Source organism: Pelmatolapia mariae, linkage group LG3_W (assembly GCF_036321145.2).
Source record: "Pelmatolapia mariae isolate MD_Pm_ZW linkage group LG3_W, Pm_UMD_F_2, whole genome shotgun sequence".
Taxonomy (NCBI): domain Eukaryota; kingdom Metazoa; phylum Chordata; class Actinopteri; order Cichliformes; family Cichlidae; genus Pelmatolapia; species Pelmatolapia mariae.
Window position 1 is genome coordinate 72,782,685 of NC_086229.1, and position 14,477 is coordinate 72,797,161.

The 14,477-nt window shown below is 39.4% G+C and overlaps 1 protein-coding gene and 1 long non-coding RNA gene across 2 annotated transcripts in view; both read left to right on the plus strand.

Moving 5' to 3' along the window:
• Nucleotides 1–14,477, plus strand: part of LOC134624791 (barrier-to-autointegration factor-like protein) — a 361,649-nt gene that overhangs the window by 209,567 nt on the left and 137,605 nt on the right. The gene's annotated exons all lie outside the window — the stretch shown is intronic.
• Nucleotides 8,450–12,702, plus strand: LOC134618336 (uncharacterized). The gene is made up of 3 exons (XR_010091902.1): nt 8,450–8,589; nt 9,171–9,336; nt 12,130–12,702. It is a non-coding gene; the product is annotated as an uncharacterized LOC134618336 (long non-coding RNA).

Sequence of the window (14,477 nt, forward strand, 5' to 3'; positions counted from 1 at the left end):
GATAAATATTATATATTATTTTTTTAAACATATTAACCATCCCTATGCTTAAATAACTTTTTAAAATAAAATTGTTCATTTAAACTTGTGCATTGTTTGACTTTTAAAATTTTTGTATCAGGTGTAAAATGACTTTTTAAATAAAGTTGTTTTTAATGTGAGCAGCTCCTATTGGCTCGTTTAAAAAGAGGGAGGAGCAGATTGCACCGCCTAGCGTCTAGTCTTCGCGGTCTTTCGTCAGTTGCGGCCTTTTCTCTCCCTGGTGTTTGAGAATGTGGAAGACAAAAGGATACCAAAGAATCGAAAACTATGACAAAGGTAAATACTTAAAGTTTGATAAGTTTTCATCAATGGTTATTTTAGTAACTTTCTATAGTCGTCCTAAACGGTATAAGGGGGAGAAGCATAACATCTTTAGCTAGCAGGTAGAACTGGGTTAATTTACTGCATTGTCTTTGGAAAACGTAATTTAAAGTTAATTACAAAACTCTTACTGCCTATATTCTACTCAATAAAGTTCATCTTATCTTATTCTGTTTTCATTGCGCCATTCTCTCTATACAGTTTTTGAATTTACATACTATAACGTACATGGCAGTTTTTTTTTCTGTGCTTCTGCAACTGTTTCTTATGTTTTCCTATAAGGTTTTTGTAATTAATTAAAAAAATATATATTATTTTTTTGGCTTTAGTGGATTCCCGCTCAGCTAACTTGGCCATTATGCACTACCCAGTAAACAAAATGGCTGAACAGTATCTTAAATGTTTGAACATGAGCTAGTCATACCATGTTAGGTAATATTCATGTGCAGTGTAGCAAGCTCACCTTATAGGGGTGTAAAACATGAGGTGTATGAGGTGATTGTTTAAATTACAGGAGTAGATGCCTGCAGCTGAAACAGTTTTCTGATCTGAACATGAACCTACTGGTCACGTTTACGGTAATTTTACCAGATATGCATTGTACTATAGGAAAGCGGTGGTGGATCAGTGTGCAAAAAGCCCCCAAAAGAAACACACAGCTTCTTTAGCTCAAACACTGTCTGATCACTCTCTTAGATACTGTGCTGTTCTATCTAGTTAGTTGTTACTGAGAAATGTTAGGTTATTAATTAATTAATTAATTAAGAGAGTGCAGCTGTTCAGATCAGATGGTGAAGTAGGAAAATGCAGAACATGTTACTATAGCTGAATGCTGTGTAAAATACTAGTAATAAATCTAACTCCCATTGATGGCTTTTACTACTGTGGGGCTAAATAAAAAATTACAGACATAGTGAAATCTGCTACAATTACAAAGCTTAAGTTTAAAACAATTATTATACATTAAGCATTTTTTTGCTCTTTTTTTATTCTTTTTGCTAATAATGGACTCAATTTTATTATCAAGTTCAAAGACCTATTAAACTTTTAAACCATTAAATCCAGGAAATTAGATGCCCGTAAATGTATGAGACCCTCTTTATGGCTAGTATCCCCAAATATTTAATAATCCTTTCTAAAAGTACACAAATTTTGTTCTTTTCAGTTAAATATTGCATGTTTAATGTATTCTTGAGCAGGTAAAAATTCCACTAAATTAGTTTTTGCATATTTTTAAGTATAATCAAATTTTTATAGTTTGCGAGTACTTTTAATTTGGAGATTTTGCCACTTGTTTTGAAGTTTGGATAGTGCTTTATAGTAATTTGTAAATGTTTTGAAGTCATCTGGCTTCTTAATAATTTAATAAAAATTAACAAGCCATGTAATAATTTGAAAACCACTAGGGACCACTTATTACTATGTCACCAATTTTTTACTTAAAGGAATTTAGGATTTATGTCTGTCAAGTCATTTGTTCTGGCATAAGTCACCATTTTGATATATCTTCCTGTGACTTTAAAGTCTGTCAGCTAGTTAGATACATTTTTGCGCTGCTAGTGTTTGCTGCTTGAATTAGTCAGTTTACCATATAAACACATGCAGTGCCTTTCAAACTTCTAATTACACTGTTCATTTTGTGCATTAGTAAGAGAATCTTTTATATTGAATTATCCTGGGAAAAAACAAAAATGTTTGTATTTTTTTTTCTCATGCACTTTCTTTCATTTCCTTATCACGTTTAGATTCTTCAAGATCACAAGCACCATCTTTGGCATGTAAGTAACTTTCATATTATTTGTATTACTTATTATTATTATTATTATTATTATTGAAAAGTGATGGTCTTTGGGGCATCCTTGAAAGGAGTGCATTAGTTCGTTGTTTTTTTTTTAATGGTATTCAGTATATGTATATATATATATATATATATATATATATATATATATATATATATATATATATTATTTATTTATTTATTTAGGCACAGGAGGCAATGATCAATTTTAAAATTTAACATTTATTTAAATTTCCATCTTTTATGCTAACAATAATGCCAACAGTGTTCTCTTCACTTGTCCCACAACTCTGACAGTTTTGGTCCTCTGCTCTCCTCACAATTGGCTGATTTCCATCTGAGCTGCTACTGCAAACTGCATTAAACTGATTTTACATTGCCTTGTTATTCTACTCTTTATCTGCGTTTTGGACTCCAAACATTCACACCTGCTGTTAGTAACCAGAGCTCACAAGAGTGCAAGGCGTGTAGTTCAATAAAGTGATCGATGTGTTCACTAGCTGATTTCAATAAACCGGTAACTTATCAAATCTATATTTTATAGGAAGTACATGCCTGATAAAAGTGGTAATAAACACGGTAACCAATAAAAATTTAAATTTGCTGTGAGCTCGGTTTTTTCTAACACCAGGTGTGAACATCTACAGTCTTTAAGCTCTGGTAAAGATTTAAAAATAAAAGCATTAAATAACATAACATTAAACACTAAGTTAGTTTGATGGTGTTGACTGCAGCAGCTCAATGTTAATCAGCTGATCGTGATGGAAGCAGATGAGCGTTTTTCATCATGGTTGTTGGTGATGTGTTGGTCGAAACGAAACAGCTCTTAGAGCCGACTCTTTGAAGTGAACGACGCGAGCGTGTTTTTTTTTTTTTCTCTCTCTCGCACTTTTTTTCCGCTTCACTCCGCACACGAGCCTTGTGCTTTGCGCTGGGAAGAAGGGGGAGGGGCGGTAGTTACACTTGCAGTAGCACAGTAACAGAGCAGGAGGGAGAGAGAGAGAAAGAGAGCCAGGGACAACAATGTCACATTAGAAAGGTATAGTAATCATCCACAACTATTTTCAATTGCGGATGATAAAGGATTCAGAAAGTTTATTCATGCAGGCCTATATGACAGAGAATGTGCATCTTCTTTTTGTTTTCATATTTTAATTTATATTTAATTGTGTTGTGGTTTGCAGTGTTTTGTGTTGTTTCACTTTAAATTTGTTTAAAAGGAAAAAGCTGAAAATTTAAATAGTTAAAAGTTGAAATGTAAATAGTTGTTTTTTGTATTATATGATTTATTTATTACATTTTATGTGGAGAGAATAAAAAAAAAGTATATTTACGATGCCCACTAGAGACAAAGCACGTACAAACTCCGAAGCACATACAAAACACAACAGAAGTGCTCCAGGATGCTAGGCACAGTGTTGAGCTTTTGTTACCTAGTGGCTACACAAGCCAGGAAGTACCAACGACCGGATTTGGTGTGTGGTAGTAACAGGTAAATGAACAGTTTTTGGAATTATTTGAATATATATGAGTGCTTGTGTATAAATACACAAATAATACACATATGCTTTCAATTGCGTAATTTAAGTGATCTAGGTAGCTCTGTTTTGGAAGTTCAGTTAACGCTAGAAATGTGTTTTAGGATTTGTACATGCTTTGTCTCTAGGGGCCACCATATATATTTATATATAAACATATAAAAATACAACCACATTTCTTTTTTTACATTAGTAATTCCTTTTGTGCATAATTTTATATTGTTGTTAATAGTAAATTAATTAAAGCAACAAAACAACCTGAAGTGCCGGTTCGGAGCCGAAAGAGCCGGTTCTCTAAAAAGAGCCAGAAATCCATCACTAGTTGTGTAATATGCTGGTATTGATATGATCAAAAATGAACTGAGTTTTTTCATCTTCTATAGAAATTGTACATCTAATTAATAACAAGGCTTTGTGCTGATGTTAATTAATTAATTAAAAATTTATTGTTTTATTTTTAAGCAACAACTTTTTAGCATGCAATCAGTCCATGCTGTACAGGACAGATTTGTAAACTGTGCATACAAAAATATACTATTTTACAAAATTGCTCATTCAACAAATGTAAATCACAGCAGATTTTTTTGTTGTAGTGCACTGTCACAACTAGAAATGTGGGGGGAAGTCCTCAAAATTGAAGGCAGAACAGGAAAATACATGGAAATAACAATTTTCCTTTAAGCACATCAGTAAAGGTCGATCCGGATACTTGATAACTGTTGGTATAGGTATGACATGAATTTGAATCTCCATTATCACAGGTTTTAATTGGGAGGCAACATGCAGATATACAGGAGGACTATAAACAGCAATTCCTATTGCATACAACTGTTTTAGAAAATACCAACAACACTGTTAATTTATCACTTGCTGGTCTATAGACTTTACAGTGTGGATGGATGGAAAATCCATCTGGCTCCACTCTGGCTGAATTGGTGCTACAAACAACTCTGCACTCGGCTTTCCTGGCTGTGTGTGGATTTATACTTACACATCCAAATTTTGACCCTATTTTTCTTCCTTTCAGCTGATTGGTCAATTTCATGTCAATCACCAATTAAACAATCCAATCAGAGAACATCTCCAGAAGTTGATTCTGTTCATCTGGACGTAGCGTTTTCAGTGGGAGAAAATGCTGAAAGCGCTACGTCCAGATGAACAGAATCAACTTTTGGAGATTTACTTACCTGGATGATTGATCATGCATCAAGACAATCAGACAACAGATAGGTTTGGCTGTTGCAGGGCTGCATTACGGAGCTTCAGGTCCTGGAAGAATAAATTCCCTTTTACATACCAGACCAGCATTTTTTCTTCATTACCACGAAGGAAAACAGTCTGTGCGTGTCAGAGTTCAGTGGTTTTTGTGTCACAGGGCTTATAATATGTGTAAAAATCTGGCCAGGGACCATCACATCACACTGCTATCATATTTTTCTGTTGCTATCATGTTTCTTTTCTGAGATGTTGTTACTTTTATGACAGATGTAACGAGAAATCTTCCAGAAAGTTAAATTTTTTATTCTAATCAAATATTTGATTCTGATAACAGATAAAGATTTTTTTTTCACTTTTGTTCTGCTACGATAGTTTATACAAATTTTGGCCAATTCCTATTTATTTTAACCCTTTAGCCCCCAAAAAGTCGCCAGCGACAGGTTTTTCCAAACCTGTCTCGTCAAGCCTGGACTTTTAGAAGAAAAGAGATGTCCGGAAATAAACCATAGGGTCAAATACTTGATTTTATTCAGTGTTTTAGAGTTATTAATTTGAATTGACTAATTTAAATATTTTATTCATGTACATTTTGATTGCCTTCAGTAAAAATAGCAAAATTTCAATTTCTTTTTTTTTTCTGTTATTAATCCTTGATTACATTCATATAGTATACAGTAGAGGAAAAAACCTACCAGATGTGTAAAGTAGTAGTAATACTGAAAAAAAGGGACAAAAGCACACACACTCACAGCTGATTTCATGACACTTTTACAGCTAAAACAATATATAATTCCGGTTATCCTGCGTAACATTATTGGGGATAAAGGGTTAAGGAACCGCAATTAATTTTTTTTAGTTTAGCTTGTGTTTACTACCATATGTTTTTTTGTTATCACAACACAGTAAACATTAAGCAATATGTAAAGCGTCCATTTATCCTCCATTCCGGTCCATTATCTTAAGCTTAGGCTGCTGCCACTCGACCCAATCCGGTACTAAGTAGAGGGGCCCAGACTTCGCTCTCTCCAGGCACTTGGCCCAAGGCATTCCCAGGCCAGCCGAAAAACATTGTCCCTCCAGCATGTCCTGGTTGTTCTGGGTCTCTTCCTGGTGGGACGTGCCCAAAACACCTCACCAGGGAGGCATCCTAACCAGATGCTAGTATCTAATCTGTCCTTTTTGTATGTTCCCCTCAGGTTGCCATGGTAGCAAGGATGATGAAATTCCTCATATCACCTGAGCTGGCTGTGGAGTACAGTATGCTTGGCCGACATGGGAAAAAAAAGTTCAGAGATTTGCGTCTTTTTAATGTTGTGTATGGTAAGTTAGTTTCACTTGAGACATTTGAACTTTAGAAAACTAAACTTTTTTAATAAAGTATTTGAAAGTGTAACTGAGATTGGTTATCATGCAATTTATATATATTTTATTGAGGCAATAAAGTGAAATAAACATTGTTCTTTGCAAATCATCACCAAATTAAGTAAACTAAGATTAACTTTACTTTGGCTTGCCCATTTTTCTTCTTCATTTGCAGAGGCACTGAAGAAGAATTATTTAACATCAGAAGTCAACTTGCAAGAAGCAGAGAAGGCTCTGTCCAAGTGGTTCACTGGAGCTAAAGACAGAGGAGGACCGAGGGCTGCAAGGGTACAAAATAGACTTACGGCTCTGTAAAAAAACAAAAAAGAAACCCTGCTGATTCAAGATAAGCTTTTGAGTTTTCCATCTGACTTTTTCTCACTGTTGCAACAGTTCTGAATATCTAAGGAATTTTGATGTAGTTTGACATTTCTAGTTTTTTAAAAGTTTACGCACTTTGGAATACAGTTACGTAAAATCACAGTTGTTGGACAAAATAAATGTGAAAACTGTTGTTTTGTGTACCCTCGTGATTTTTGAAATGGTTTTATTTACAAACTAGTTTTTGTTTGCGGTCAGCTTTAATATATTTGGTGTCTTTGTGTCACAGAACCCATATTAGCCGTCTGAAAAATTGATTTTGTGACTGTTTTACTACATGGGGCCCATTCAGTGCCAGAAATTAGCCAATTCAAACTAGAAGTAAGATGCAACTACAGAACCCACTGATAATGCCATTCCAACTTTTTAGCTCATGTTTTCCTCATGTTGTACCCACTAAGAACTTGAAAAATGGGGCCCAGGTGGGTTTCTGTGTACTTTGCCCAGTTGGGGCACATTTAGTTCCCAGATTTTACCAATATAACACCGAGATGGGCATTTAATATGGGGCCATTATGGAACCCGCGGACAATCCCACTTAAAACCCATTTTTTAGCCTTTTTGGTACCCACATGGTACCCACAAAAACTTGAAAGATGGGGCCCAGGTGGGTTTCTGTGTACTTTGCCCAGTTGGGGCACATTTAGTTCCCAGATTTTACCAATATAACACCGAGATGGGCTTATAAAATGGGGCCATTATGGAACCCGCGGACAATCCCACTTAAAACCCACTTTTTAGCCTTTGTGGTACCCACATGGTACCCACAAAAACTTGAAAGATGGGGCCCGGGTGGGTTTCTGTGTACTTTGCCCAGTTGGGGCACATTTAGTTCCCAGATTTTACCAATATAACACCAAGATGGGCATTTAATATGGGGCCATTATGGAACCCGCGGACAATCCCACTTAAAACCCACTTTTTAGCCTTTGTGGTACCCACATGGTACCCACAAAAACTTGAAAGATGGGGCCCAGGTGGGTTTCTGTGTACTTTGCCCAGTTGGGGCACATTTAGTTCCCAGATTTTACCAATATAACACCGAGATGGGCTTATAAAATGGGGCCATTATGGAACCCGCGGACAATCCCACTTAAAACCCACTTTTTAGCCTTTGTGGTACCCACATGGTACCCACAAAAACTTGAAAGATGGGGCCCGGGTGGGTTTCTGTGTACTTTGCCCATTTGGGGCACATTTAGTTCCCAGATTTTACCAATATAACACCGAGATGGGCATTTAATATGGGGCCATTACGGAACCCGCGGACAATCCTATATGGGGCCCATTTTTCAGCCCATTTCCAAACCATATGGGCCCCACATATAAATGTTGGCTGGGGTGTTGGCTGACCATTTCTGGGCAGGTTTCATCCGTCAGTAAATTCCCAGTCTGCAGACTCGCCAGAAGTGGCAATCGACAGCAGCTGATTTGGCTGAGGACTCTGTGGTGATGATCGCTGAGCCACAGCTTCCCAGGGCTCTCTGGCCTGTGGGGAGGGTGATTAAAACTCATCCTAGGCCTGATGGACGCATCAGGTCGGCTGACGTGAAGGTAAAGGAGAGAGTCTACACTCGGCCAGTTGCCAGACTGGTTGTCCTCCCTGCGCTGCCCTCTGGAGAAGATGAGGACAGCTCTGCGTCGAACTCACCACAACCCTAGAACTTTGTTGCCTTATTGATGAGCAAATGTCTTACATACATTTGGGGGCGGCTGTATAAAAGGCCCCAAAGTTCATAGAATAGTTTACTGGTGTTTATAAGTTTATATAAGTTCATTTAATATTCAGTCTTCTGTCAGTTTGGGCCAGCCCACCTTCTAGTGACATCATCCGGTTAGTAAGGTGGGCAGTTTAATGGCGGATGAGCAGTGTTGGTCTGGAGGGGTTGCACTAATTCCTGGCGAATGTTATGTGTGCGTAAATGACAAGTGAGTATTGACCTGTGTTGTATTTTGCCTTTGTTTGTGTCAGTACTGTAGTATGTTTACCATCTAGGAGCTAGGCCATGCACGCAACGCGTGAGTTCACCCTCATTTAATATGCTAACCTATGTCGTTAGCTTATCCTGGTTTAGCTTTGTTGACGCATGTACGGCCGCTTGTATGTCCATAACGTCATTCCTGTGTTATCAAACCTTCTCTGTATGTTGTATGTGATGCTTGTGATTGTTTACTTTAAAGTAGCGGCGTTTGTAGCAACAATTAGGTACGAGGATTAATAAAATAGCGATCGTAGTTTGACCGGAAGGATCGCGTTCCCGCTTGCCCTTCACAATAAGAGCATTACAGCTGATTATAATGGGGAAGCTTTTATTTTGTACAACTACCGGTAACTTAACCTCGCACTAATGCGGTCTGGTTGCATAGTGTGAGCAGTTTGAAGTGTATTGTATTGTCCTATATCTATATATGTGATTATGTCAACTATGTTGGATCATGTTTATATTTGAGTGTTTTACTTGTCTATTCTCTTTATTTATCGTTATTTCCATTGTTTATTTCTTTTGTAGGAAACCACAGACACACACACACCCACACCTATGTACACTCGCTGTGTTTACAGCCCCAGAAATTGAGTGTTGACAATAAAGTGCCTCAAACGGAACCGCAAGCTCCCTTCTTCTTTCTACTCTGGGACAACTTGGCCTTAAGTGGTGTTCTGGCCGACACACCGGGGTGAGTAGTGCTTAAAGTCTGAATCAGTGCCACAGCCGTGCCTATCTTTGATATCTCCACTACACCAAGGTACCTGTAGCTGTCCACAGTCTCAATGTCCATACCTTGGATGTTCATTGGTTGCAGTGGAGGTAGTTCAGCTGGCACCAGTCCACAAAGTCTTTAGTCAGTCCTCTGTACTCCTTGTCGTCCCCCATCAGTGATGAGGCCGACTATTGCAGAGTCATCAGAGAACTTCTGCAGAAAGCACTGGGTGGAGTTGTGGGAGAAGTCTGCAGTGTAGATGGTGAAGAGGAACGGAGCCAGAACCGTTCCCTGTGGGGCCCCCGTACTGCAGACGACCCTGTACTGCAGACAGCCCTGAATCCTCAAATACTGTGGTCGGTCAGTGAGGTAGTCCAAAATCCAGATAGTGAGGTGATGGTCCGCTCCAGAGTTCTCCAGCTTGTCCTTCAGAACCGAGGGAAGAATAGTGTTGAAGGCACTGGAGAAATCAAAGAACATGATTCTCACAGTGCTTCCAGCGGTCTCTAGGTGAGCAAGGGAACGATGTAGGAGGTGAATGACGGCATCATCCGCTCCAATGCCAGGCTGGTAGGCAAACTGAAGTTGGTCCAGTGATGAGCTCACAAGGCGCCGAAGCTAAGCCAGGACCAGCCGCTCCAGGGTCTTCATCAGGTGGGATGTCAGAGCCACCGGCCTGTAGCTGTTGAGGTCCTTGGGGTGTGAAGTCTTTGGCACTGGAACAACACAGGAGGTTTTCCAGAGCTGTGGGACTCTCCCCAGCCTCAGGCTCGGGTTGAAGGGGTGCTCGATCACCCCTCACAGTTGGTCCGCGCAGGACCTGACGACCCTCGAACTGATGCCGTCTGGACCCGCTGCCTTCTTGCCATTAATCCTGTTGAGTGTGTATTGGATGCTGTTGTTGGGGGTGGGGAGGAGTGAGCAGGGTGAATAGAGGAGGTGTGAAGTGTCTGGGGTGTCAGAGGTGGAACAGCAGCAGTGGGGTTGGGTGAGTCTGCAGCCGATGTTGGAGACTGCCTCATGGCTGAATCAAATCTGTTGAAGAAATGATTCAGTTCATTTGCCCACCTCACATCCCTCCCAGGCAGAGAGTTCTGATGTTTGTGGCCTGAGATGGTTCTGAGGCCTCTCCAGACTTCACCAACGTTGTTTTGCTGAAGCTGATTCTCCATCTTCTGCTTGTAGCTGTCCTTTCCATTCCTTATCAGTCCCCTCAACTCTCTCTGCACCATTTTCAACTCCTCTTTGTCTTTGGATTTGAAGGCCCTCCTCTTCTGAGCACCTTTCACTTTATTAAAAGCATTAAAAGCACCTTATCTAGCACTTTTTTACCAGAGCACTTGAAGCATAGATTTGCACATGAAGAACTTTTGCACACAAGAAGTTTAATTATTTATTCAATATTTATTGTGTATTTTAAAAATCATTTGATAGCCTTTATTCCAGGTCCTGCACAGCTGTTCTTCATCAAGGAACGTGGTGGTTGTCTGTTAGGAGGAAGGAATGGTGATTGAGATAAAAGTAAGGTTTTACCAGTAAGGAGAAGTAACACAAGTGTGTGTGTGAATAATCTAGGAATAAATGTGGTGCAAATAAGTGACTGTAAGATATAATTACTCACCTTTCTTTCCTGTGTTCTCTCCAAGGTGTTTGGGCAAATGTTTCCCCGGGGGTCCGGACACCTTTTAAAGGGTTTTTATAATAAGGGGTTTGGTGTAAGGTTAGAGTGTAAAATATTTATTAAGATGAAAAAATAAAATGTATTTATATATTTATTTATTAAAATTGATGTGTCGTATACTAAGGTGGAAGGTTGGGATTTAATAAATTACCTGTGAGTGGAATAATGGTTTAGCCTGTGACAGCTGAAAGTATTTAAGGCTGCCAGTTGTCAATAGAGGGAGTGAAATGTTTGTAAGGAGAGCTGTATTGCAAATAAATAGTTTTTGTTCCATTTCACTTGCCTTGGTCCATCTCACTGTGATTCCAGCCAATAGGGGGCCGCCCTGTGACACGTATTCATGGAAACTCAAACAATCTCAGAATTCAGTGTTCACTGGTGTATCTCAAGAAGTTAACATGCTGATTAAATGTAAAAAAAATCTAACTCAGAAGTCAAATGAAATAAAGAACATATAGAATATAAATATTTATGGACCCATGATGGTACAGTCCACTCAGCACTTCCTGTGCTGCTGTCTGAGGTCGCTCTCCTGCTTGTTCATTGTCACAGACAACTTAAACACATATGGAAGAGAAAAGGCAGTGACTGCAATAAAAGATGAAGTCAGTGAACTGTGTTTATGAACAAGAAAGAACTGACTTCAGGTAAAACCTTCAAACGTGTCCATAACGGGCTTCCAGTTAGCAGATGGCAGACGTGAGGGTGAAGCTCTCCAGCTCAATTTGACTGTTTTATGCTAAACACTCAGTGCTAAGGTAAAAAGGGGGAAAAAGCTGCAAAGAAAAGTGGAAATAAAAGCACAAAAAGCAAATATTTTACAAACCACACCAAAATATCCTACCTCTGCTTCAAAAACAAGCAGAGCGTGTGTGTGTGATCAGAGGTGAAGCTGCTTCCTGGTTGTTGATGTTTGTTTCTAAAGATGTTGTTGATGAGACTTTGTAGAAAGCAGCTGGTCTGAGTGATGTGATCAGAGTGCAGTAGATAATGTCTGACAGCAGTTTGAAGAGGAAATGGATTCTGTTCTGTTCTTCACTCATCACCTACCTGACAGCTGACACTTCACACCTGTTTCTCACCTGCAGGTCAGACAGGAGGACACACAGAGGATGGAGGGAAGAAGGAGGATTTACCTGTTGGACTGATGTGCTTCTTGCTGCTGCTGTTTTTGGTTTTCTGATCTACAAAAGACAGAAAGTGTAACAGGGTCAGAATACAAAGCAGATCTTCAAACAAAGATATTTTTCAGTGTCGTTGAACAGAAAACATTAAAGATTCTGAGTGAACTTTAACTGTTAGAAGAAAAACATGAAGCAAAAACAACTTGACTCTGTTTTGAACTACTGAAAAAAATAACTTTCACTCTGATGTGATTTTGAATCCTGCCGTTAAAGAGTTGATGATTTCTTTAGCCGATCTTTGGAACATCAGTTTGGTCCCAGGAAATCAGATCATGTACACCAGTCATGATTTTTAACTTTCATATTTCAATTTACGCAAACCTGATGTGTAAATCATATGTCCCCTCAATGCTGATGGACCAATCAGCTTGAATTGTGTTGTGTGCGCGCGTGCTTGAAATCTGAATATGTGTAATACATGTGAGATAATGTATTAATCATGAATGTTGACAGAAATAAATCACATTTTGGAAATTATGATCCATAATTCTGCTCTGATCATTAAATTCTCTAAACAGTGAAACATGTTTTATTTATATGAGTTTTATTTCTATATTTTGTCATATATATTACATCTCAATGTTTCACTTGCAGTGAGCTATAAAAGCTGCATGTTTGGCTGTGAAATATTGGACCCTCCCACAGATTGTTACAGCCCCAAACGAGAATATAAGACAAACTGCGTGACAGAAAATGCCACTGGTGTTACAGTGGGGCAAAAAAGTATTTAGTCAGCCACCGATTGTGCAAGTTCCCCCACTTAAAATGATGACAGAGGTCAGTAATTCGCACCAGAGGTACACGTCAACTGTGAGAGACAGAATGTGAAAAAAAAATCCATGAATTCACATGGTAGGATTTGTAAAGAATTTATCCGTAAATCAGGGTGGCAAATAAGTATTTGGTCACCTCAAACATGGACAATCCCTGGCTCCCACAGACCTGTAACGTCTTCTGTAAGACGCTTTTCTGTCCCCCACTCGTTACCTGTATGAATGGCACCTGTTTGAACCCATCATCTGTATAAAAGATACCTGTCCACAGCCTCAAACAGTCAGACTCCAAACTCCGCCATGGCCAAGACCAAAGAGCTCTCGAAGGACACCAGGAAAAGTATTGTAGACCTGCACCAGGCTGGGAAGAGTGAATCTACAATAGGCAAGCAGCTTGGTGTGAAAAAATCAACTGTGGGAGCAATCATCAGGAAATGGAAGACTTACAAGACCACTGATAATCTCCCACAATCTGGGGCTCCACGCAAGATCTCATCCCGTGGGGTCAAAATGATCATGAGAACGGTGAGCAAAGATCCCAGAACCACACGGGGGAACCTGGTGAATGACCTGCAGAGAGCTGGGACCAAAGTAACAAAGGTCACCATCAGTAACACACTAAAACGGCAGGGAATAAAATCCCGCAGTGCCAGACGTGTTCCGCTGCTGAAGCGAGTGCATGTCCAGGCCCGTCTGAAGTTTGCCAGAGAGCACATGGATGATACAGCAGAGGATTGGGAGAATGTCATGTGGTCAGATGAAACCAAAGTAGAACTTTTTGGTATAAACTCAACTCGTCGTGTTTGGAGGACGAAGAATACTGAGTTGCATCCCAAAAACACCATACCTACTGTGAAGCATGTGGAAACATCATGCTATGGGGCTGTTTTTCTGCCAAGGGGACAGGACGACTGATCCGTGTTAAGGACAGAATGAATGGGGCCATGTATCGTGAGATTTTGAGCCAAAACCTCCTTCCATCAGTGAGAACTTTGAAGATGAAACGCGGCTGGGTCTTCCAACATGACAATGATCCAAAACACACCGCCCGGGCAACAAAGGAGTGGCTCCGTAAGAAGCATTTGAAAGTCCTGGAGTGGCCTAGCCAGTCTCCAGACCTCAACCCCATAGAAAATCTGTGGCGGGAGTTGAAAGTCCATGTTGCTCGGTGACAGCCCCAAAACATCACTGCTCTGGAGAAGATCTGCATGGAGGAATGGGCCAAAATACCAGCTACTGTGTGTGCAAACCTGGTAAAGACCTATAGTAAACGTTTGGCCTCTGTTATTGCCAACAAAGGTTATGTTACAAAGTATTGAGTTGTATTTTTGTTATTGACCAAATACTTATTTGCCACCCTGATTTACGAATAAATTCTTTACAAATCCTACAATGTGTATTCATGGATTTTTTTTTCACATTCTGTCTCTCACAGTTGAAGTCTACCTCTGGTGCGAATTACTGACCTCTGTCATCATT